Genomic DNA, 24,038 nt, shown 5'->3' with positions numbered 1-24,038 from the left:
GACCATGGTGGCGGGCACGCGGGGGTATGTTGCTCTAGAGTGCTACATAATAGGGAAAACCAGTCCAGAAGCTGACGTGTACAGCTTTTGGGCGGTTAAACTAGAAATTGCCTGCGGAAGGCGGCCGATTGATCACAGCCTTAAAAACACAATTGTTTCCCTTTTCTTGTCAACATCTATTGCATACTGGACCTTCTCATGTACGGACCACTTTCATTCGTAGATAGCATTCCTGACAAGTATAACACATTTGTGGCATTTTCAAGCTATCCAGTTGTTGTCGAAACTTCATTTGAGATCTATAGAAATTATCCTTAAGAAATACAGTTGGGTTTTGTATATTTTCTCTGTTGCCTTATCCGCCTAAATTTATCCTATTTTGGCTTGTAGGATGAGGTGTTTCAGGAACACGCTCTGTTGTTCTTGAATTTTCATTCTGGTGACTCATTTCCACAAATACAGGTAATGCTTGATTGTACCTCTCACTTGATTCAAAATCAACTTCGTGTCTCCCTTGTGTTTCAAAATGAGATACTTCATCGGATGTTCGTTGACGAGTAATTCTATCCCTATTTTGTAATTCCAATTCTTGTATTAGCAATCCTACCCTTCTTCTAGCATAATTTAGCCGTCAGACTTCATTTTTCCTTCTTCTTTCTTCTTCTCTTTCAGCTTGTGTCATTTGTTCTTGTCGTCGTCTACGATACTCTCTATAGTATTCTCTCTGGTATGCTCTTTGTTGCTCCATTTGGTATTGTCTTCTTTCTTGATCCGATTGGAAATTCATACTTGATTTATAAATTTGTAACCAAACATTAAAAAAATAGTAGATTTAGTAAATTATTTTTTATAAAATTGGTTTAAAATATCACATTAATTTAGTGGCATTGTACTTTAGATAAGATAGATATTTATTCATTTCTAATTAATAGTTTAACAATTCACAAATACATATAGGAGGAACTTTTTTGTGTAGATAAGATCTACAAATATACTAAATACCAAATAGTCTTGTATGTATAATACTAAATTTATTTAAGACAAAGGAAAAATAACATACGTTCATCAAAATTGATAAGTCAAACAAACAAATTAATAAAAAAAAATGATAATGTCAAATATTATGACTCCTAGATTCCATTATAGTGATGCAAAAACATGTGGAATTCATTAGTGAGGAAAAGGTTATTTTTGCCATCCATGTGCTCTTCATCATAGCAGATGTCTTTCATAAATTCAAAGAACCCAAATGATTTCTTCCATGCGTCATGAATTTCCTTTGTATATTGTCCCATCTAAAAGATTTGAGAATCTTGGACACCTCGAACATGAAAGCTCGCATTATGAATTTCATCTGTAATTTTTTTACAAGACTCAGAAATGATTGTTCCCAATCTATCCAAATAAGTTTGAACAATTTGGCTTGATTGCACCAAGTCGTTTGGAAGAAGTGAGCTTGTGATAGTGTTCTCAGAATTATTTCGTTGAGCATCCATAGTTAATTTTTTTCTGATATCTATAATGTAAGGATAAAAAATGGTCAGTATCAAAATGACAAGAATTAAGCTATGCATATATAGCAATAAATTGGTATTTGAAAGAGAAGAAGATTTGTTTGATTCTTTCTTATTGACATAATTCTACGCATTTAATATCTTTTAACAAAAAACTTATATCTTCTTAATATTACTTATATAATTTTTTAATCTTTGATTTAAAAATTTAATAGTAAAACCTAACTTCAAATATTAAGGAGAAAATAGATAACATTTCTTGAAATTTTGTTTTTTATTTTCTTCATATTTTGATAAATGTTAAAATTGAGATTTATAAGTAGAATAAAATTTATAAAAATTAAAAGACATTCTTAAATATAAAATTTAAATTTCCTGATGCATCATTTCATTTAAATGTGTATTAATTTTTCAGACTTAGTTGATAGATCTAATTGAACTTTTCTAATCTATTTTAATATAAGATTGAAATTTATAAATTTGAGAAAATTTGAACAAAATGTTAGAGATTATATCAAGGCCTAAGACCTACTTCTTACATACATCACAAGACAAGGTAGAGACCATGTAGTTTCTTACCTGCATCATGAACTTCATGAATCATTTCTACATTTGATGTTTTCTCCATGCTTAATGTCCAATTTTTGTTATAATTTGAATCATTGTGCTAAGATGGGAGCTCTAATTTTGTAAAAGTGTAGGCTCCATCAAGATCAACAAAAGCTTATAAAGTAATAGCATAGAAGAAACTAAAGAAAAGAAATGAATTCTTGTAAATAAAAGGATCCTAGCAACCTGTGCAAAGGAGAAGAAAAAACATGTCAATTGAATTACAAGAACGTAATCATTGATAATGAGGACAATTTTACCATAGAAATTCAAATTATGATATTGCTAAGAGGGTTTTACAATATAATCATTTTTTAATAAAGAAGGCAAATTTTAAATTCTAGAAAAACTGAGAAAGATTTAAGTTAGAGGCCTTTCCTTATAGATGATCATATTATGATTTATGATGAATCCATAAAGGCTAGATTTCTTTTCTTCTCTTAATATATATCGATAGAGAAATCTAGAAACCCCTTGGATCCATGTATTTGGGGTCCCATTATAGGAAAAAATAGGAGATAGAATAGTAGCCCATATGGTTGCTCCATATGCTAGAAAAACCATGCTCTTTCATAGGAAACTCATGCCCAAAGGTTTCAAAAGAATGTGTAACACATTTAATGTTCTTTTACATTAAAAAAAGCATTTTTTGGTCCTAAAACAACTTAATAGGTCATTTCAGATATGTACTTATGTTCTTCTTGCTTATTTGTATGACAATTAAACACAGTAGGCTGATTGTATGTTATCATTGGCTGGCCCATCTTGTCCATAGTTAGAGAAGCTTATTTTATTGTTGTGAATCCACTGCATTTTGTGTAGGGGGAATGATAACAAAACCAAGTAGAAAGAAAGATCTACTTTATATTATGCTATTAGTCAAATATCTATTTTAAAAATTGGCATAGATATGCTATTTTATAAGTTTGGACATCTTAAAGTGACACAAAATTTTTTGAAGATGAGGTAGAAAAGACATCAATTGCTAAGAAAGATTTGGAGAATCAGCATAGAATGCTTGGATCAATGTATTGCCCAAAAAAGCATGTCACAAGAGATTATATCAAGGCCTAGGACCTACTTCTTACATACATCACAAGACAAGGTAGAGACCATGTAGTTTCTATTCTAACAAAGTTTTTAAGAATTTTTTTTTCATAAATTTTGTTCTTTAAAAATACATAGCTAAATGATACCTATAATTTTAAACTTTCTTTTATTATCAAGCAATAAAAAATTATTTTCCCATATGTCTATTCTCAAAAGCTGCATAACAACAATACAATAATATTGATCAATCAATATAACATGAGAAATAGTATAATCTAAAATTTTATATATTAAAAATGATCTATCTATTAAAAAGATTACTACTCATTAATAAAAATTAATGTATCATGCATTATAAATATATAAATTAATTATAATTGTACATGTGTATCTATGCTTATTTATCTAAACTTGGATGTTTGATAAACTATATAATGGATTGGTTTCAAATCAATTTTCTATTTCTTAAAAAAAGCAACTCCTATTTTTATTAAAGAGTTTCCTTAAAGTATAAGATTTAAATTGCTTCATGATGTATAATGAGCTTATCTAAACTATTCTACTACTATTTAATATCATGATATTAGTTGATAAAACCTATAATAGTACAATTAGCTAATCTCAAATCCATCTACTTTTATTTAGTAGTACAATAATAGTTCATAGGACCTATAGCATATAATTAGTTGATTCAAAATTCTTCTACTTTTGTTGAAAATCTTAATAATAGTTTGTAGGAGCTATAATTGATGTAAATCTCATCTACTTTTATTTAACATCATGATAATAGTTCACATGACCCATACTATATAATTAGTTGATCTAAAATCTATCTACTACTCTTCAACATGATGATGATAGTTCATAGATTGCAACACTTATATAAAGATTTAAAATCTTACAAGATCAAATCTAAAAACAACGTTGAACCCATCTACTACTACATTTTTTATTCTTGTTAAAATATTTTGAATATTAATTTTACTAAATCATAATTTTATACTAATATATTTCTCGAGAACAAATTATTTATTTAAATAAATTTTAAAAATTGTAAAACATATAATTTGACATAGATCCTTGATTCTTGATTTTGCCTTCCAACGGCTTCCATTAATCATTTTGATTAAGATAGTCTTCCATTTGCATCTTCCATAACTGAAAGTTCTTCCCTTAAACCTATCAACCCTTAGCTTAGCCTTGTCTTCCATCACTCCCACTCAACCGTGAGACTTTCCTACATAGGATAAGTGAAAAACAACCTAACTTTGATACCACTTGTTAGGATTAAACCTTAGATAGGAATAACAATTACATGCAAATATAACCAATGATAGAAAATAATAGATCACATAGAAAAGAACACAAGAAAACAAAGTTTAAAGTGGTGCACTCAATCCCTAGGCTATGTCCACCAAATAGAAAGTTTGATAATATTACAATCTAGTGATTACAACTTGATTATAATCTGTAATCCCTTAACACTCAATACTGCCACAAGAACCAATTTTGCATCACCACAATGAAATAATCCCTAACCCTAGGCCCTTTTATACAAGTATTTTTATGCCACTTTAAGGTTACAATATTTCCACCATATGTTAGCCATACATCAACCACAACGTCTGCCACAACCCAATTTGTTTTTTCTAGGTGCTACCCCAAACCCCAAAGAATTTATTAAGTATGTCTAGTACTTCCTTGATCATTCACCACAAACTAACAAGATCAACCCTTACAAAGATTACAAAATTTTCCTTTATAGTTCAGGCATAACTAAGATATTTCTAATCAAGTTACTCCACAACTATTGTCTTAAATGCTCAGAGAATAATCATAGAGTTCTAAAAAAAATTTGATCTTGACATAGATTCAAATATAATGAAATCTAATATTTTTCCAAAACAAAGCCTTGAGAAGATAGAACAACACCATTAATTCACTCTAACCAAGTAGATGGATGTAACTAGAGGTGGTGGAGTGTTTTCCTTCATTCACTAGGCATGACATTCATTGGAGAGTGGTTGGAATCGATTATGAAGATCGGATCATGCAAGAAAACATTTCTTCCTCATAGTTGGCTCGATAAACTAGAACAGTCAATAGGTCAACTGAATCTTGCAACCAAGATGGGCCACGTGGGCCAATAGTCTTATTTCTTTTTGCCACCCCACAAATTCTCCACTCATTTGAGCATATCACTTTTAACTAATCACACCACCCTCAAACTTAACCATGGTAGTCAATGAAAAGTTTCAACCCAATTGCTAATGTTAACTGCAATGGTACCTCCTCCAACCCACAAAGACATGTAACCTTCAGGCACTTCCCTGCAATGTCTAAAGTTTTAGCAATTCCATGATGCAAGAAAGCACTAATCATTGATCTATGAAAGATCGATGATCGATGAAATTTTTTGTCATTACTACGCCTACACCATTAATACTTTTAGGCCCACAAACTACTCAACATCCACCTTAGGAAAACCTGGCATCCAATCGGCCCCACTTTTAGTGCTAGCAGCCAACAAAGAAGGACAGACCCACCAATCCATATGTCACAATATCACTTGCTTGCATTGTCAAAAAGTCTAACAAAAGATAGAATGTGGGAAAGTGATTGCCAATAGAAACTTAGCCGTATTCCAACTCATATTAGCATATAATCATGATAAAAAAGGTGACATATAAGAAATGAGACCTATATAGCACATAGTAGCGAGGTGCATTCTTGCTTTATGTAAAGGTCATTCACATTAAAGAAGTAGGAAAGTGCCTGCTGTGGATCTGTGCAAGATTTGATGGTGTGCAAAATTGTAGGAGCCCCGAAAGAAAACTAAACAAGATATGAAAATATTAAAAGCCCCCAATTTAATTATTTCATATTTCCATGGTATTCAAATATTTAAAAAGAATGGAAAGTGGTCGTTTATTATTTAAATTCAAATAGGGTGATTTTGGTAGAAAGGCAAATTTGGCCAATAGTTAATTCAGATTTTGGATTCATACTGATAAAAAAGACAAACTAATAATATAGAATTAAAAATTGGAAAGTGTGTGATATCGAGAGAATTGGGGAACACATTTGCCTTGCATAAAAGATTATTTTAGATAAAGGTAAAAATAGGCTTTGAAGGGGACCTAAAACCCTTAACAAGAAAACAAAAGATAAACCATTAAGTTCCACCAAGTTTTACAAGGACTTGAAACCTACCATTTTAAAAGATTCAAATTCAATTTTTACAAGGACCTAAAATCACAAGATAAAATCAAAAAACAAGACCAAGTTTTAAAAGGACCTAGAACCTAGTTTTAAAATAACAAAACTAGATTAAAAACCTAAAAAATTGACTAGAAACTAGAACAACTACCAAGATAGAGACCAAAAACCAGAAACATAGAAAAGCTGCTATTATAGTTCTTTGATCATTTGGACCACCTCTTTTCTAGCCTCCATAGTACTTTGGATGGTATTAACTATAGATCCCACGATGCCCTCAGCTACTTTTTTCCTAGAGCTCTATTTGGTTCATTTACATGGACCACCCAGAGATATGATTTCTTCATTAGTTTGTCTGGTATATTCCTTTAGTTTGTCTGGTATATTACCAACTTGAATTGCCAACTGGATGGTCTTTATGCAATTAGTTTCTTGGTTCTGCTCCATTGTTGTGACTTTTCTTTTCAAGTTCATTAATTTTTTATACACCTAGGAGTTAGTTTGAAGGGAAGAGTCTACCTTTAAGTTTTTAGTATGTAGGAAAGAAAGCCTTGTATCTCTACCAGCATAATCATCCTTATCATCCCCCATATCTTCCTTACCCATAGACTCATTCTTCTCATTCCTTATGTCTTCCTTCACATTTTCAGCATTCTTATTAAAGAGTTCCTCCTTTCCCTTCTCCATTACTTCTTCTTCATCCCTCACTCCTAGGGATTGTTCACTCTGATTGGTATCCTCTTCACTAGCATTACTCGACACAGTATTTTTATCATTGCTTTCATCTATCTCCTCCTTACCAGATTCACCCTTGCCACAAGGGTAACCTTCCAAATTCGAGCTAAAATCTCCCACATCTCTATTCTCCTCCTCATCCACTAACCCCTTCCTCTCCTTTACTATTCCTAGAGTAGGTTTCACTCACAGAGGCCTTCTTTTTCTCAGAAGGAGGGGAAGACACAATAGCCTTGTTCTTACAATAATTCTCAATCAGTAAAATTAATCCTTCATGAAAAATCAAGTGGGTTTCTTCTTTTCTATGAGCTTGGAGACTATGGAGCAAAGAAAATCTCAAATAAAAAGGAAATGAGATTCTATCTTTGTACCTAAAATGGTTTAGAAACACAAAATGAAATTTATGAACATGTTTAGCTCTACCATCTAAGACAAAGTACTCACGAATGCATGAAAGCACATCCCGCTAGATAACCTTAATTTGGTCCAGTTTGTAAAAATCACCATTCTTTTCCTCCTCATCCATTTTCAAGAACTTCTTAAACGTTGCATTTGTTTATCCATCTAAGAAGATAGAAATGCAACGTCACATGAAATATTGTATCAAAATGTTACATCTTGTATGGGTTTTGGTGGTATTTTCAAATGGAAAAATATCTGAAATAATTTTTGTTTTAATGTTTGTGCTCTTCACACATTGACGAAGACCTCGATGTGACCTAATTTCCATCAAAGGCCCTTCAAAACTAACAAATCCCACATTTGAAGACACTGTAAAATAGGCCATCATCCTATACCTACTCTACTTTTATTTTGCTTCATTGTTTCATTTATTTTATTCACACATTCAACAAGTGTTAGCTTTAACTTCCCTCCTATGATAGCTATTGAAAGAGAACACGATGTTGAATACAAAGAGAATAATCAAGCAGGCATGCAACAGCTATTAGAGATATGAAGCTCAACCATTTTTCATTATTCCCTCCAAGAGACTCTATCTCTTCAATTCTTCTACTGACGTTCAAGAGTCTCCCTTGGAGCTCTTTTATATATTGTATTCGCTGTAACTTTTGGATGTATTTCTAGATTAGATAATATATTCTCCTGCTTAGTGTGGACATAGGCTTTATTGTTTGAACCATAATAAATCTGTGTACTCTACTTTTGCATTATCATTTATGCATTTTATTGCTTTTCTAACTTTTACAATTGGTATCAGAGCAAGGTATTTCTATTTAGAATTTAGGGTTGAAATTCTAGGATCTTGGAGGAGGTCAAAGTGTAGAAATTTATAGGAAAAATTTTTGGCCTATGGAAGGTGCAAATGGAGTCGCTATTAATTAAGCAAGATCTGGCACTTTCTTTAGAGGGGAAATGGAAGCAACTAGACATGATGTCTAATGAGGATTTGGAAAAAATGGACAAGAAGGCAAGAGCAACAATTCTTCTTTCACTATTTGAAAATGTGCTCCTTAATGTTGCAACAAAAACAACAACAAAGGTAGTTTGGGACAAGCTAAGAACTACTTATGTAATGGTGTCTGTTGCAAAGAAGGTTTTCATCATGAAGAAACTCTATAGTCTCAAAATGAAGGATGGTGGTAATATAGAAAATCATCTCAATGAGTTTAATACTCTAATCAGTTAAGAAAATTTAGTGGGGATGCCATGAAGTGATGAAAACAAAGCTATCTTATTGTTATGTTCTCTTCCATCCAGTCGGGATGGAGTTGTAACAGCCATAAGCACATCACTTCCCAATAAGAAAAAGTTATTTTTTGATGATGTTGCAACTACTCTTCTCGGTGAAGACATGAGAAGAAAGAGTGATGTTCCCTCATCTGATGAAGCCTCAACAACAGTAAGCATTGACAATAGAGGAAGGAGTCATCAAAGATGTAGAAACTCCAACAATAGAGGAAGATTGAAGTTTGCAAAAGGGACAGATTCGAAAGAAAGCAAAGGGGATTGTTGGTTTTGTGGCAAACCAGGCCACTCAAAGAAAAATTGTCATGCTTTAGAAAGGGCACAAGATAAGGTGTGGGATAGTCAAGCTAACACTACTTATGAGAAGTATGAACCAAGGATTTTAGTTCTTGCTGCAAGTGATACTATTTCAGAATCATGGATACTTGATTCCAGGGAATCCTTTCATGCTTTCTTATGCTTGAAGTTGTTCACAAATTATAATGAAGGTGAATTTGGGAAAGTTTATTTTGGTGACAATAATGCTTATGACATTATTGAGAAAAGTTATATTTTATTACCATCACATGGAGGAGGGTAATGGCCTTTAAAAGATTTTCGAAATGTTCCAAAATTGAAGAGAAATCTAATTTCCATTTCTCAACTTCATACTCAAGGCTATCATACATTCTTCAATCCTAATACATGGAAGATAACAAAGGGATCTTCGATAGTTGCAAAAGGAGATAAAGTTGGGAGTTTATATATTCTAGAAAGTAACAGTGAAGTGGGAGCTACTATGACAATGGTGGACATAACTCAGAGCTTGGCCATCAAAAGCTTGGGCACATCAGTCAGAAAGGACTCAATGTAATGTTAAAAAGAAATCAACTGCTAGGGCTGAGATCTATTGATATAGAATTCTAATGTAAATTAACTTAGAATATAGGAAAAACCAATGAGTACTTAATCTTCCAATATTTCTTTCAGTGAGTCTATTCTTTTCTCATATATTTCTATTTAAATAGAATATTTCAATTTTCACCATGGAGCTTCTCATTACATGGGAGACCATCATTCCTTAAGGAGAGATGTGATAAATATTCCTAATGGCATTCCCAATCAATGAGAAATAGCACTGACCCAAGCTTATTCTGATCTATCTAGAAAAAATAGTGTCTAAGTATCACAATCCTTCCATCACACCCCATTAACCCCGTCAACCAACTTTCAAAGTTATGTCAAGCCTTAGTGCCCAAGAATGTCTCCTCTTCTAGCTCAATAATCTATGCCCAATTTTAACTTAAATAGCTCAATGCTCTCTTGGAGCTATTTGGAATTTGGTAGATTCATGGTAGTGAGCTCTCTAATGAAAAGACTTCCATATGCTAGGGCCATAAAATATCTTCTCAAGACTACTGCTCACCCAAGCACTATATTTGTTTAGGTATAAAGTTTAAACTGTGTGAATGCTTTTAGTCATGAATCACTATCTCTATCTCAAGTGGGTATATACATTATTGAGACTTGCCTTAAATTATGCAAGCCGGTGATCCCTACAATGACCATAAATGTCTATAGAGGCTAGGGAATATGGATGCTATTAGAACTACATATAAAATTGATAGGCAGGATCCTAGCTTAGATGTTGCTAGTGAAACAATTGTAGATTCATCCCTAGTGTTCTGTAGCATGAACCCTTCCTATTCCAAGAGGCTCATTTGTGCTTCCATCATGGTAAATTTTTAGTGGCTTCATGAATGCAAGCTATATTATATTCTATTTTTTTTGTTGAGGAGCTCATCAACCTTCCTATTCTAGATTTTTTTATTTCACTGAAAAGCATAGATGATCTTATACTAACTCGCTTAAGTCTACAATCTCTCCGTTCTACTGCTCTTCTTATGAGTTAGAGGTAAAAGTAAATAAATGTGGTATGTTTTTAGATTATACTACAACAAAAGATTAGTTGAATTGATCTTCTTGGGTGATCTCTTAGGATGAAATATTGTGGAGCTGGGTGGATATATAAAGTATTAAAAAGTGTAAACTATTTGATTTACATTCAAGAAAATGGCTAGAGTTTCCGAGCTCATGAATTAGACAATATACATGGGTGGTTCAATAAACATGTTGGAATCAGAATGATTTTATTAAGGTACACAAACTTGAAGCTGTGGGTGTTAATATATTTCAATATTTCATTATGGATTTTTTTTGTTCTATATTATTTAAACTAAAGCTATCTAAGTAGATGCTTTACTTTCAACTTTTTCAACTTTAAGCTCTGGCCAATTTTTCAACTTACTTTCAATTCAATATTGATCTGAACAACGAAATATACGATAATCATGGAGATGGACTTGCGCTCTTCATGGCACCATTCGAACTGGAACCACCAGAGGACGCTTATGGTGGATTTCTTGGCTTGTTTAATGAGGAAAGTTTTAAACAATCATGTTATCAGATGGTTGCTGTGCAGTGTGGAGTTTGATACATACAACAATGATTGGGATCCTGATGACAATCATGTTGGGATCGACGTCAATAGCATTTTCTCGAAGTTCATTTTTCAGCACAATACATCCAGTCTATTACATCGCTCTACACACCAAAATCTCACAAACGCAACATGGGATGCCTGGGTGCATTATGACGGTCTAGAAAAGGTTCTGCACTTCTTTCTCCGGTATAATTCTTCTAAACCCAAAATTCCTCTATTTAACCACACAATAGATCTGAGCAACTGTCTACCAGAGTACATCAAGATTGGCTTCTCGGCTGCCACTGGAGAGTACAGAGAGACGCACATCGTAAAAGTTTGGAATTTTACTTCTTAATATTCGTGGGAAGTTGGACCTCCTGGTGAATTACTTAGAAATGGTAATGCAAACAGATTTTTTGTGAAAGTTTATTTGATATGCGTGTTCTTCGTTGTTGTGGTCCTATGTGGCTTCATAGTTGTTCGCTGGTGGCAGCATTTCAGAAAAAGTGGAATAGAAGGTAAGGCTAGGGAAGAGAGCGATCAAGAGCTGGACGAATGCTATTCTCATGGCTCCCGAAGCTTTTCCTACACCGAGCTCAGTGCCGCGACACGAAATTTCTACGAGAAAGAAAAGCTTGGACAAGGCGGCTTCGGCAGCGTTTACAAAGGAATCTTGCCCGGCACCGGGGAGGCACTGGTTGTGAAAAGAATAGGTCAGGGATCAAGACAAGGAAGAAACGAGTATATCTCTGAAGTTCAAACAATCAGCAGGTTGAGATACTGTAATCTTGTGCGGCTTTTAGGATGGTGCCACGAAAAGAGAGAGTTACTTCTGGTCTACGAGTATTTGCCAAATGGGAGTCTAGATAAACACATTTTTGGGGAAGAGGAGGATACGCTGGATTGGAGCCGAAGATATAGTATCGCCTGTGACATTGCCTCTACTCTTGTTTATCTCCGCGAAGAGAGGGACCAGCGTGTCGTTCATCGAGACGTGAAGGCAAGCAACGTAATGCTAGATTCTGATTTCAATGCCAAGTTGGGTGATTTTGGTTTGGCGAGACTGATGGAACGTGACTAGTCAGCTTCCCATACGACCATGGTGGCGGGCACGCGGGGTATTCCGCACAAGATTTAGTCCAATATGACCGTGTTCCCCTTAATGATGTGCCAAACCACATCAATTTATTTTCTAGATTGGAGTGGGGTGTGTTTTCCATATGTTGTCACAACTCATGGATGGTAATGGGCATGTCTTTAAAGTTTCTTTTCACAAACACTGACGATGAGTTTTGTGCACGATGTCTCATTATCATGTTGAATACAAACTATCTAAATCTGGGATGTTTGCCAAAACGATGATCCCTATAACGCATCAGATGTTTCACAAATTTGTGAAGATAAATCTACCACAACCATGGCTCTAACCAATCACAACTTCCATCAGGAAACAATGTTTGAAATGCCATATCAAGTAATCCTAATGTCACATATTCATTAATGGGAGATACACCTATACTTGGCCAATACATCAATGATGTTGGATTCACATCAGGGTTATTGACCCATGCACAAATAAGTTCCATTTCTTTTTGGGCATTAGGTGGTCTTGAAGCCATTGATGTTGTATGATCTATTATATTTCCTTCATCCGACTCCATGACTGGACAAACAAAAATAATCTCATTTACATTTGAATCAAATTCCATATAGACTGTCTTTAATTTGGCAAAGATATTTTCATCTGCATTTCTAGGTAGATCATTGAGAGCATTTTCATTAATTTGGATATCTGAATAAAATTTATCATGCTCTACTTTGTATTTGAGTGTTTTGTAGACACAATCCCTATTCACAGTAAAGTTATAGTTTGTTCCACATTGATCTCTTCGTCTAACAATAATAATTGGCAAATTATCTATTGTGTGTGGCAATATATTGGAAACATGTTCTATATTTTGTGGGAAACTTATTTTATGCCCTTTATATTTATATTGACCGCCTGTTGCATGTGTAACTTGAAGTATGGGGCTGACATATGCAATTAGCATTTCCTCAACTTGGGTCAAGTTCGCAAGCTCCTCAGGTTGTGGCCCTAGATCTATATTATTTAAAGCTAAAAATCTATTGTTTCCCTTTTCTTGTCAACATCTATTGCATACTAGACCTTCTAATGTATGGACCACTTTCATTCGTAAAAAGCATTCCTGACAAATATAACACATCTGTGGCATTTTCAAGCTATCCATTTGTTGTCGAAACTGCATTTGAGATCTATAGAAATTATCCTTAAGAAATACAGTTGGGTTTTGTACATTTTTGTTTACAGATTCAGAATTTCTCACATTTTGGGGCCCTATTCTTACAATGGTAAGGGATAAAAGTAGCATTGGGGACCTTAAATTACAAATGGAACAACAAAAAAACTAAAAAATAGGTTTCCTCTTGTCTTATATTGCCTCAAAATAAAATAAAAAATAGATTTTCATTTGTCATTAAATGTTTAATTTTTTTTAAATTGTTTATTCGTAAATTATTTCTAATTATTGATAATTTTTGTAATTTGGATAAATAAATGTAGATAATTTTAATAATCCTTATAGGACTTAGATTACTCTGGTTTAAATTAAATATTTATGTCCTAAGATAAATGAGTAAAGATATAACAATTGAGCTTGTATGTTTGACAAAGATATAACTCTATTGTTGGCATGGGCTTTTGAGTTTTGTAGCTGGTAGACATCAATGGAGTTGTCTTTTTCTCAACTGATATGTTTTATGAAATCATTGCATATAGAGCATGACATTGGAACTATTATACTGCTACGTCCTAAGCTAAATGAGTAAAGGCACAATAATTTAGTCTAAGACATTCAAAGTAAAGGTGTAGGTGGGAGCTTGTATGTTTGACAAAGACAGAAACCAAAAAAATCTTCATTTTTCAAATTTAAATAACAGAAACAAATGACTTAAGAATTCTAATCATAGAAAAACCAATGCAATGACCTCTCCTTTATTATAAAATCTAAAGACTGCACTACGAAATGGGGGAAATCATACCAGAGTTAAGCTCTGCTACAGTGGGAGAAAACCTTGCACAAATTTATCTACAAAATTGTATTTAAATAATCTATCAAAAACTCACAAATTTGATGACAACAAAAAATTACAGATAACTTTTGATAGTGACCCCAAAAGGAAAAACAAATATCAAATCAATTTTCACTTTTTTTTGCAAGGAACTTAAAAATCATCTTAGACTCTAAAATAGATCCAAAAGGTCTACAACAATTCACAAGAAATTTAGGAACAATCTGGAGCTATAAATGGAAAGGCATTCACCCACGACAGTTGTAACTATAGTATTAAATGTCATGTTTAAAAAGTATTAAGTAATCTTACATTGTCCTTGCATTTCAGTTGTCTATTTTATCTTTCCAGTCCACTCTAGCCTGGGCAATAAAAAAAAACATTACAATGTGTTAATAATTTTAAACTGCCATTTGTTCATTGGTTGGAATAGTTTTCTTTTAAAATTCTCAATAGATAAAATATAAAACCCCTAGTGAAATGCATACGGACTAATGAAAAAATAAGAATAATTAATAAAAATGAAATTAAAAATATGTATGCACTACATACTATAGGATAAATTTTATTGATGTGTGATATTGCTATCAAGATTTAACTGTGTAGTTTTTGAGTCAAACTTATTGTCCCATGATTCATGAGTAGTGATTCAACATGAATCCATCCCTCATTAGAATAAATAGAATTCTTGGTTTCTGAAATTAATAACTCTGCATATTGTAGGAAAAACTGTTCTACTATCTTTTTGATTGAGGTTTTTGGTGTTTCACTTTTAATTTTTCTTAGTATCCTATTTGGTAACCATGCCACTTTCTTATATTTTTTCAAACCCATTGAGCTAAATAAAAAATAAATTAAATCGATGTAAATTCTCTCAACTCATTAGATTTTTTGTATTTTTGCATGGCTCTAGTAATGATTTACTCTACAAAGAAATCCCTATATATCTTACGCCAAAACTTGCAATCCATCAAGTAGTCTCTTGAAGTGTAAATAAATGCTCATATGATGATAATATTTTTGGAAACAATTCAATATATTTTGTTGCTCATTTTAGCATTTGACAAAATATATACATGCTTAGGTCTTTGCATGGATTTCGATTTGGAATTGCTTAAGATTTGTTTTTTAATTATTTTTTTCCTAGTATACAACATCAAAATATTTACAAACATGGTAAATTTTGAGTCTATTATAATTCGATTTTGTGAATTTTTCCAATAAATATTTTCCAACATCAACCATCTATCAAAAAAATTTGCATGCATGTTGACATTTTCTCAACTGACTCAATGAGTACATTTTTGTTTGCAGATTCAGAATTTCTCACATTTTGGGGCCCTATTCTTACAATGGTAAGGGATAAAAGTAGCATTGGGGACCTTAAATTACAAATGGAACAACAAAAAAACTAAAAAATAGGTTTCCTCTTGTCTTATATTGCCTCAAAATAAAATAAAAATAGATTTTCATTTGTCACAAGGGAGATTAGAGATCGAGGTTTGTCAGAGGCTCTTGGCAAGGCTGAATCCCTTACTTCTAGAGCTCTAGAAGAATGGGAACTTTGAGAGGAAATTTTTTGGAAGCAAAAGGCTAGAGTTGATTGGCTCCAGGAAGGTGATCGTAACACTGCCTTTTTCCATAAAACAGTGCAATCTCACCGAAATCAGAGCACTATCTCTTCTTTGGTTAATTCTCAAGGTATCCAACTGAATTCCTTGCCAGCTTTGTTCCAGGAGGCTATTTGGTACTTCTCTACCCTCTTCTCTGAGGACTCTCCTCCTGCTGATAATGAAGAAAAACTTATTTTTTCCTGTATTCCTTCCCTTATCACTCAAGAAATGAATGATTATCTCATGCGTCCTATTTCTTTGGAAGAGCTGGAGGAGGTGGTCTTTGGCATGCCTAAGGGGAAGGCTCCTAGTCCTGATGGCTTTCCAGTTGAATTCTTTCAGGAATTTTGGGACATCATTAATCATGATTTGTTGGAGGTGGTTAAAGAATCCTATGCTAGCAAGCAGATGCTTTGAGCTTTCAACTCTATATTCTTGACTCTTATTCCTAAGAGAGAGGGTGCTAATAAATTGGAGTGTTTTAGACCAATTGCCTTATGTAATGTGGTTTACAAAGTTATTACTAAGTTGATTGCTGAGAGATTGAAAAGGTGGCTTCCTGTTATTATCTTAGAAGAACAAGGTGGTTTTGTTGCTGGCAGACAAATTTTGGATGGGCTGGTTATTGCTACTGAGGCTATTCACTATATGGCTACTTCCAGGGAGAGATCCATGTTTGTTAAGCTGGATATGGCTAAGGCCTACGATAGAGTTAAATGGACCTTCCTAAGGAGTATTCTTCTTTCTTTTGGATTTAGCTTTGACTGGGTGAGTTGGATTATGAGTTGTGTTACTTCTGCCTCTTTTTCAGTTCTTATTAATGGTCAACCTTCTCAACTATTTGGTGCTTCTAGAGGCCTCCGCCAGGGTGACCCTCTCTCCCCATATCTATTCATCATCATGGCTGAAGGCTTGGGCAGATTCATTAAGCATCAGGTGTCCCAGAATTCTATTCAAGGCTGGCGGTGGGGTAATGGCTTACCTTCTCTTACCCATCTTCAATTTGTTGATGATTTTTCTCTTGTTGGTCTTGCTAGGATCAAGGAAGCTGAAGCCTTTCGACATGCTTTGGACGTTTATTTGGCAGGTTCAGGCCAGAAAGTTAATGAGCACAAATCTTCCATTTACTTTTTTAACACTCCTGATTCTATTCAGCATAGGATTGTTGGTATCCTACAGTTTCAGATAGGATCACTTCCTTTGACTTATCTTGGCATCCCTATTGTGGTTTCCAGGCAGCCACGTCTCTTTTGGCAAAATTTGATTACCAAGCTTCAGGATAAGGTAAATCATTGGACTCATAGATGGATTTCTACTGCTACCCAGGTTACTCTTCTTCAAGCTGTTATCCAAGCTCTTCGTACTTATCGAAGCATGGTTCATGCTGCACCTATTTACTTTCTCAAGGAGTTTGATGCTCTTTCTCGACAATTCCTTTGGAGTGGTAATTTGCATAGTACTAAATGGAGCCTAGTTAATTGGGCAACTATTTGTAGGCCTAAAAAGGAGGGTGGTCTTGGTCTTCGATCTGCTCTATTGAGTAGTCAAGCTTTGGCTGCTAAACTTTATTGGCGATGGTGCTTTGGACAACATCAACTTTGGGCTCATATTATCACTCATAAATATTTTCATGGTGCTGATCCTTGCTCTATTTTTGCACTTCCTCTTGAAGGTCGTGGCTCAATGGTTTGGCATACTTTGAAGACAGGTGCGATGTTGGTAAAGATGGGTCTGTTTTGGATATGTAAAGGAGGTTCTCAGGCTTTGTTTTGGTCTGATGCTTGGGATGGATTCCCTTCCATTTTATCCATATACCCTCATCTTCAGCCTCTTTGTGACTCTTTTCTTGTCGCTGGATGGGATAAAGTGGCTCATTACAAGACTCCTTATCAATTGGGACCTGTTGTTCGTTACAGATGGAAGCATTCTTCTGATTGGCCTCCTAGCGGTACAGACATGGATCGTCAAGAGCTTTCTCAAATTTTGGCCTCTAGAGAGTGTTCTTCTTTGCTTGGTCCAGATGTTTTGGCTTGGGGCGGTACCTTCTCTGGTAAATATCATGTCTCTGCTGGGTATCAGGAGATAACTAGACAATTATTTGGGGATGCTGAGGTCCCTTGGTGGAAGCAAGTTTTGAATAAAGTTTCTTGGTCCAAGTGCAATTTTTTTGTGTGGCTAGTGGCTCACAACCGTTGTCTTACCTGGGATAATCTTTGTAAATGTGGATTTCAGGGCTCCTCTTATTGTGTTTTGTGTGGTAATGGAGAGGAGTCTGTCTCCCATCTGTTCTTCCATTGCTCCTATTCTACTCAGATATGGCACCTTTGGTGGAGTGCTTGGGGTTTCTCTTTTCGGCATGCTTCTTCTTTGCCTGAGTTTTGGGCCCACTTGGGTACTGCTCCCTCCAAGTCTTCGTTTCTCCATGCTGCTTGGATTGCTGGCCCATCTTTCATACTTTGGCATATTTGGTTGGAGAGGAATCGTCGCATATTCCAAGATGTTTGGCTTGGTGTTTTGCATCTTTGGTGGAAAATATCACATTCTCTTTAGGAAAATATTCTTGTGAAGTGTGAGCTTGATGGGGGTATGGATCCGATTGATCTTGCTATCTATAATCGCCTCAATTTTTGTCTGCAGGATGGGGCTGCAGCTCATAGGTTTCCTTCTATGTGCAGGCATCTTTACCATCAAAGGAAGGGTCGGGTTAACCAGGATGGGCACTGGACTCCTCCTCCCTATGGAGTTCTGAAAATTAACATTGATGGTTCTTCCCGTGGGAATCCTGGTCCGGCTAGTATTGGCAGAGTGGCTCGTTGTAGTTCTGGGGATGTCAAATTTTTCTTCTCAGTTCATAAGGGTGATTATACTAACAATCTCATGGAAGCTCAGGCTATTTTATATGCTATGGAACAGTGTTGCTTGCGGGGATGGAGTAAGATTATCTGTGAGTCTGATTCCCAGGTGGTGGTGAACATGCTTTCTTCGCAAGAGCTTGAGGATGTTAGTTGGCAGCTGGCCACTGTTGTTAAGCAGATTCTTTTCTTCTCTTCCTCTTTTCAGTTCATTAGGTTCACGTATATTCCTCGTGAATGGAATAGAACTGCTGATTGTTTAGCCAAATGGGCATCTAGTCATGATCCGGGCTGGAATATTACGGAAAGGAAGCAACTATCCTTTGAGATGGTGCAAGAATTTGATGATCTTGTTGCTCGGGATCGAGCTCCTTGTTGAGCTCTCCTTGTTGTATTTCTTTCTGTCTTAATAAATTTTTACCCCTCTTTTTGCCAAATGTTTAATTTTTTTTAAAATTGTTTATTCGTAAATTATTTCTAATTATTGATAATTTTTGTAATTTGGATAAATAAATGTAGATAATTTTAATAATCCTTATAGGACTTAGATTAGTCTGGTTTAAATTAAATATTTATGTCCTAAGATAAATGAGTAAAGATATAATAATTGAGCTTGTATGTTTGACAAAGATATAACTCTGTTATTGGCATGGGCTTTTGAGTTTTGTAGCTGGTAGACATCAATGGAGTTGTCTTTTTCTCAACTGATATGTTTTATGAAATCATTGCATATAGAGCATGACACTGGAACTATTATACTGCTACGTCCTAAGCTAAATGAGTAAGGACACAATAATTTAGTCTAAGACATTCAAATTAAAGGTGTAGGTGGGAGCTTATATGTTTGAAAAAGATATAACTCTGCTATTGGCATGGGCTTCTGAGTGTTGTAGGTGGTAGACATCAATGGAGCTATCCTATTATTAAATGATATGTTTTAAGAAATCATTGCATATAGAGCATGACATTATTGGAACTATTATACTATTCCCAGCCTATGAATATGTTTTTGCTACTATTCTTGATTTCCTCTTCCTGCCCTCTTGACTCCACATGTCATATACAGGCTTGTTTCTCTTCACAAGAGTGCACATATACTTACAGGTCAAGCATGTTAAATACTCCTATTGTCTGAGACTGTAAAGCTTAACACATAGAAAAATAATATTTATTTACAATATGTGTAATTCTAGTTTCTATGATATTACAATTTCCATCAGAGGTCCTACTGATTCCATTTGTCCTTCCTCATTAATACAACTAAATTGGTATGCCCCTATGCTTCCATTAACATTTGCAAGAACCATGCGATCTTGAACAACACTATAGCCATGATTTTTGTCAAGTCTTCCCTCATTTTACATGTTATCACAAGTACCTACAAGTAAAATTTCATCCAATTTAAAGTTCAGTGCTATATGCATTATCTTCAATTCCATTCCTAGAATTCTTAAGATGTCCCTATGATGCACCTGCATCATGAACTTCATGAATCATTTCTACATTTGATGTTTTTTCCATGCTTAATGTCCAATTTTTGTTATAATTTGAATCATTGTGCTAAGATGGGAGCTCTAATTTTGTAAAAAAGTAGGCTTCGTCAAGATCAACAAAAGCTTTAAAAGTAATAGCATAGAAGAAACTAAAGAAAAGAAATGAATTCTTGTAAGTAAAAGGATCCTAGCAACCTATTCAAAGGAGAAGAAAATACATGTCAATTGAATTACAAGAACGTAATCATTGATAATGAGGACAATTTTTCCATAGAAAGTCAAATTATAATATTGCTAAGAGGGTTTTACAATATAATCATTTGTTAATAAAGAAGGCAAATTTTAAATTCTACAAAAACTGAGAAAGATGTAAGTTAGAGGCCTTTCCTTGTAGATGATCATATTATGATTTATTATGAATCCATAAAGGCTAGATTTCTTTTCTTCTGTTAATATATATCGATAGAGAAATCTAGAAACCCCTTGGATCCATGTATTTTGGGTCCCATTATAGGAAAAAATAGGAGATAGAATAGTAGCCCATATGGTTGCTCCATATGCTAGAAAAACCATGCTCTTTCGTAGGAAACTCGTGTCCAAAGGTTTCAAAAGAATGTGTAAAACATTTAATGTTCTTTTACATAAAAAATGCATTTTATGGTCCTAAAACAACTTAATAGGTCAGTGCTGATGTGTACTTATGTTCTTCTTGCTTCTTTGTATGACAGTTAAACATAGTAGGTTGATTGTATGTTATCATTGGCTGGCCCATCTTGTCCATAGTTAGAGAAGCTTATTTTATTTTTGTGAATCCACTGCGTGTTGTTTAGGGGGAATGATAGCAAAACCAACTAGAAAGAAATATCTACCTTATATTATGCTATTAGTCAAATATCTATTTTAAAAATTGTCATAGATATGCTATTTTATAAGTTTGGACATCTTAAAGTGACACAAAAAATTCTGAAGATGAGGTAGAAAATACATCAATTGCTAGGAAAGATTTGGAGAATGAGCATAGAATGCTTGGATCAATGTATTGTCTAAAAAAGCATGACACAAGAGATTTCAACAGAGAATACCTAGACCAACACATTGTCCACAAAGTTATGACACAAGAAAGTTCAATGGAAGACTTTCTAAAAGAAAATGGAATCAAACACTCATTTCGCAAATAGCAAGCTTGGATTAGGAATTAAATTATGATCCAACAATTCATATTTTCTAAACTTGGAGTACAAATACATTGAAAAAAAATATAGCATGATAGCCTTGGTATGCTTAGCATAACCTATACAGTCAACTAAGAGAAACTGAAAAAGTTGACTTTAACACTCAAACCATCTAAAATCAATCCTTATTGTTTTGTAACTATATATAATTATTGATGACTATTTATTTTGTAAATTTTTTATTTTATTAAATCAAGCTATGGCAATTGCTTCCTTGAATTTCATGCTTGTTTAAGTTTTAGCTACTTTGATGGCATTGTTTATTTTTATATCCATGTTTAAAGCTTGGTTACAGACAAATTCTGCAGTAGCATGTTTGCACCATTTGTTGGAAGGTCAACTACTGAATTTTAAAAGCCTTACCTCTACATACTAGATAGACATCTGTATGCTAGACAATAGTCTGCCTTGGTTAGTTAAGCATGGTGAGCTTGTATTTACTGTAGATTGTAGCATTTGATCAACAAAACATTTATGCATTTTACTTATATCCCATTCACATTTTGTGTCATAATCATTATTGAAAGCATGAATACCATATTGTTCAAGCCAATGGTAAGACAAACTCTTGACACAAAGTTTGGTCATTACTTGACTTGGCTTTAATATGTTGAGGGGAAGCACATGGTACAAGTGGTTGCAAGCAGAACCTCTTATAGAATTATCGCATGAATAAAGTATGAGACAAATCTCAAACCACATTGTATGGTTCTTTGACCTTTCCTCTTATTTTCATAACTAGTGGTTGGTCAATAAAAAAAGGGGATGTTTGGTTTAATGTTTAAATACTAATAGTTTCCAACTAGACTTTACAAGGTCTAAGTAAACTTTGTGTAGATCATTTAGGGAGGACCTTGACTTGCCATCATTTCTTATGCAAATAAGTTTAAATATTTTTTCCACTTAATTTTTCTATAGAATATAGTAAAACCCAATTAGTCCTTAATCTTCCAACATTTCTTTCAGTGAGTCTATTCTTTTCTCATATATTTCTATTTAAATAGAATAATTCAATTTTCACCATGGAGCTTCTCATTACATGGGAGACCATCATTCCTTAAGGAGAGATGTGATAAATATTCCTCATGGCATTCCCAATCAAAGAGAAATAGCACTGATCCAAGCTTATTCTGATCTATCTAGAAAAAATAGTGTCTAAGTATCACAATCCTTCCATCACACCCCATTAACCCCGTCAACCAACTTTAAAAGTTATGTCAAGCCTTACTGCCCAAGAATGTCTCCTCTTCTAGCTCAATAATCTATGCCCAATTTTAACTTAAATAGCTCAATGCTCTCTTAGAGCTATTTGGAATTTGGTAGATTCATGGTAGTGAGCTCTCCAATGAAAAGACTTCCATATGCTAGGGCCATAAAACATCTTCTCAAGACTACTGCTCACCCAAACACTATATTTGTTTAGGTATAAAGTTTAAACTGTGTGAATGCTTTTAGTCATGAATCACTATCTCTATCTCAAGTGGGTATATACATTATTGAGACTTGCCTTAAATTATGCAAGCCGGTGATCCCTACAATGACCATAAATGTCTGTAGAGGCTAGGGAATATGGATGCTGTTAGAACTACATATAAAATTGATAGGCAGGATCCTAGCTTAGATGTTGCTAGTGAAACAACTGTAGTTTCATCCCTAGTGTTCTGCAGCATGAACCTTTCCTATTCCAAGAGGCTCATTTGTGCTTCCATCATGGTAAATTTCTAGTAGCTTCATGAATGCAAGCTATATTATATTATATTTTTTTTGTTGAGGAGCTCATCAACCTTCCTATTCTAGATGTTTTTATTTCACTGAAAAGCATAGATGATCTTATAGTAACTTGCTTAAGTCTACAATCTCTCCATTCTATTGCTCTTCTTATGAGTTAGAGGTAAAAGTAAATAAATATGGTATGTTTTTAGATTATACTACAACAAAATATTAGTTGAATTGATTTTCTTGGGTGATCTCTTAGGATGAACTATTGTGGAGCTGGGTGGATATATAAAGTAATAAAAAGTGTAAACTATTTGATTTACATTCAAGAAAATGGCTAGAGTTTCCGAGCTCATGAGTTAGACAATATACATGGGTGGTTCAATAAACATGTTGGAATCAGAGTGATTTTATTAAGGTACACAAACTTGAAGTTGTGGGTGTTAATATATTTCAAGTTTTCATTATGGATTTTTTTTGTTCTATATTATTTAAACTAAAGCTATCTAAGTAGATGCTTTACTACAAATTGTTTTCATGGATTGACTACAATTGGGTATACATTATTTTGTGTAGGAATTCCTTAATGGGAAAGTGCATTCTCTTTATGACCACAATTATCACATGCTAATAACTATATATATCTACAATGCCTGGAACATCAACTTCTAGAACTAAATAAACACTAGGTTGGGTAAAAATTACTTTATCCGACTGAATGGATTCTACTGTTGTGATAAAAAT

At 34.0% G+C, this 24,038-nt stretch overlaps 1 pseudogene; it reads left to right on the top strand.

Annotated features, from left to right (window-relative positions):
• Positions 1 to 4: 4 nt before the first annotated feature.
• Positions 5 to 12,436, top strand: LOC149558551 (L-type lectin-domain containing receptor kinase IX.2-like; annotated as a pseudogene).
• The last annotated feature ends 11,602 nt before the right edge of the window (positions 12,437 to 24,038 follow it).

Source organism: Cupressus sempervirens, chromosome 5 (genome assembly GCF_028749045.1).
Source record: "Cupressus sempervirens isolate cs-2001-9-10 chromosome 5, ASM2874904v1, whole genome shotgun sequence".
Taxonomy (NCBI): Eukaryota; Viridiplantae; Streptophyta; class Pinopsida; order Cupressales; family Cupressaceae; genus Cupressus; species Cupressus sempervirens.
The sequence above is the reverse complement of the archived record's forward strand: the minus strand, read 5'-3'. Positions and strand labels throughout refer to the sequence as shown.